The sequence below is a fragment of the Benincasa hispida genome, chromosome 11 (assembly GCF_009727055.1).
Source record: "Benincasa hispida cultivar B227 chromosome 11, ASM972705v1, whole genome shotgun sequence".
Lineage (NCBI taxonomy): Eukaryota > Viridiplantae > Streptophyta > Magnoliopsida > Cucurbitales > Cucurbitaceae > Benincasa > Benincasa hispida.
In genome coordinates this window covers 33147048-33149771 of record NC_052359.1, presented here as the reverse complement: position 1 = coordinate 33149771, position 2724 = coordinate 33147048, and the positions used below count along the sequence as shown (strand labels likewise).

The window sequence follows — 2724 nt, the reverse complement described above, 5'->3', positions numbered from 1 at the left end:
ATGTCGGTCGGAGAAGAAAAAAATGAATCTTTAATATTGGGTTTTAACTGACATTATAGGTGAGCCTACATCACTTATTCTGTGGTATTTTGCTATCCCAAGGTCCCATGATTCTTGGTCTTCATGATGCTCCAAGTCCTGCTCCTTTGTCTATCAACTTAAGTTATAAAATGTTTCAAGAGGCTCATGTTCCTGACATCATATACAACATTCATCCTCCTAAGTCTCATGATCTTCCGTTGCTTGAGGAGCTTCGAGTTCTTGAGGGTGGATTACTGATTGCCATTGAACTTGGTACTTGTATTCTTCAAGTTCTCACTATTGAATCGTTCTTACAATTGAATCTCACATTGTGCGTGGGCTCATTGGAAATCTTACTGACAGAAAGACGAATTGGATGCTCTTATCCAGCTTCCTCTCGGGCTTCTAATTCTTTGCATCCTCTGGATTTTTTTTTCAAGGTAAAAGGGGGAGTGCTTGGGGGCTATTTTCTATGGTGTTTTGTGGTTGTGGTTAAGACCTTATTCTTATTTTGGCTTGGCTGGTTTTGTTTCTGTTTCAGTCATTCGTTATTTGGCTGTTGTTGTTGGTTGGTTTTCTTTATGGTTGTGGCGGTTGACTTCCGTCTTTGTTGTTTGCTGCTCTGTTTGACTGTGTTCAGCATGTTTGTTTATTTTCCTATAAAAGAAAAGAAATTAGCCCAAGTGGGAGTTTCATATTGTAGTTGTGTTGGTCGGTCATTTTTTCTTTGAGCATTCTGTTGAGGCCTTTATTCTTACTCATGTCAAAGGCTTTTTAACTCATCCGAGCTGCTGTTCATCTGGAGAATATTTCTTCCTTTTCGATGCAGATTTTCAGCATTGCCTTCCGTTTTGGCTGCCACGAGGAATTTCGATCTTGCAGATTTGTTTTATTTTTGTCTCGCATATATATTCATCTTTATTCGTCTTCTAGGGTTAACCCTTTTGAATAAGAGAGATTGTATGTGCTCGCCGCTGGAGTTTCTGTTCAACCTTCTGCAAGTTCATGCAATTCTTGGTTGTTCAATGAACGTTAATTATTACTGTTGAGTGATACAACAATTGGTAAAAAAAAACTCCTCCTTAAGTGAACATATGTTTGAAGGTTGTATCAAACATGAGATAAAAGAAGAAATGCATAGCTTCGAGTTACAAGGACTGTGAGTCTAGATAGTGCGGACTATCATATTCCTTTGTAATCACTAAATTCTATCTGTGGAGTTCTTTTCATGGAGCTCTCTACCTTCCAAAAGTAGGCGTGGTTGCATCGAACTTGATTATCAATTTCTACGTGTTCTTTCTTCTATTTGTCTATTTGGCTTTTTGTCTCATATTCTATCTATGACATTGTGTTTGACTTATGGGCTATTTCTTTAGACTAGTTGGAAGACATGTGCATCACACATGGCTTAACATTCTTTTTACATAAATTTTATAATAAATTTTAAATTGTGATTTAATTGCTTTTTAACATGAAATATTTATTCAATATTCATTGAATTTAATTAATAAATATTTAATATGAAATAAATTAATTTAAAAATAGTAACTAAAATTATATATTTCTTAGTTTTAAATTAATTTAAAAAATAGTGACTAAAATTATATATTTCTTAGTTTCAAGTTAATTTACAATGTATATGAAATATTTTGAATGTTCTAGAAAAAATTTTAAACAATTTTTAAAGGGATATAATTTTTTTGAATGACTTATAATTGAATTAAAATTTAAATAAAAAATATATATACAAAAAATAGATGGGAGGAAAAAAACGAATAAAAGCCAAATTTTTATATTTTAAAGAATTAATCTTCTTGTTTTCAAGTAACAAAGTTTCTTTGAAACTTTGGATTATAAAATGAAAAATAAAGAAAGTATGAAAACGATCATTGAAATATAATGGAATTTAAAAAAAAAAAATGAATGGTAAACATTGAAACTAAAATGAAGAAAATTAAATAAATTTTGACCTAATATTTTCTTAATATTCTCAACTCCACTTCAAAAGTAATTATGTGTTCTAAAAAAATTAATAATGACTAGCTAATAATTATTACTTTAAATTAATTAAAAAAATTATTTCTTTAAATGACACATTCCCCTTTCTAAAGGGAATAAACAAAGAAGTCATTATAAAAAATTTAAATACGAAAAAACATAAAAGATAAATATTGATAAAAATATCTTAATTCGGCAGGTCAAACTATATTATATTCAATTTCAATCCATGTTTATTTTACTTCGTAATCCTATTCTAAAATTTTCATTCTAATGCAGATATACTCACAAGATACCTATTTTCTTTTTATATAAAAAAAAATATCGTTAATGAGATGAAAAACTCATCTATAAGAACTAACAACAAATCCTATTTTTTAAGTATTTAATTTTAATGGCTAAAATTAAAAAATTAATAAAAATTCAACGAAAAATCCAATTCTAAATCTAAAAAAATTAAAGAAATTGTGTAAAGATTCAAACTTGAATTAATAAAATTAGCTCTAAGTAAGATAATTATTTTGATGAATTCTCAAGGTTGCCTTTAATGGATTCTTCAAGATGCCTTTTGACTTTCCATAATTGATGTAGCCTTTTACTGTCATCTGGACCAATCCAATGAAGTTTATATTATTATACCGATCAATACTACATATACTACTAAGTGGTACAAGTGGTAAGATCGGGTAGATCCACAGGGAAGTG

At 29.6% G+C, this 2724-nt stretch overlaps 1 long non-coding RNA gene across 1 annotated transcript; it reads left to right on the top strand.

Annotated features, from left to right (window-relative positions):
- The first annotated feature begins 222 nt into the window (after positions 1–222).
- LOC120089864 lies at positions 223–1184 on the top strand. The gene is made up of 2 exons (XR_005485339.1): positions 223–461; positions 851–1184. It is a non-coding gene; the product is annotated as an uncharacterized LOC120089864 (long non-coding RNA).
- The last annotated feature ends 1540 nt before the right edge of the window (positions 1185–2724 follow it).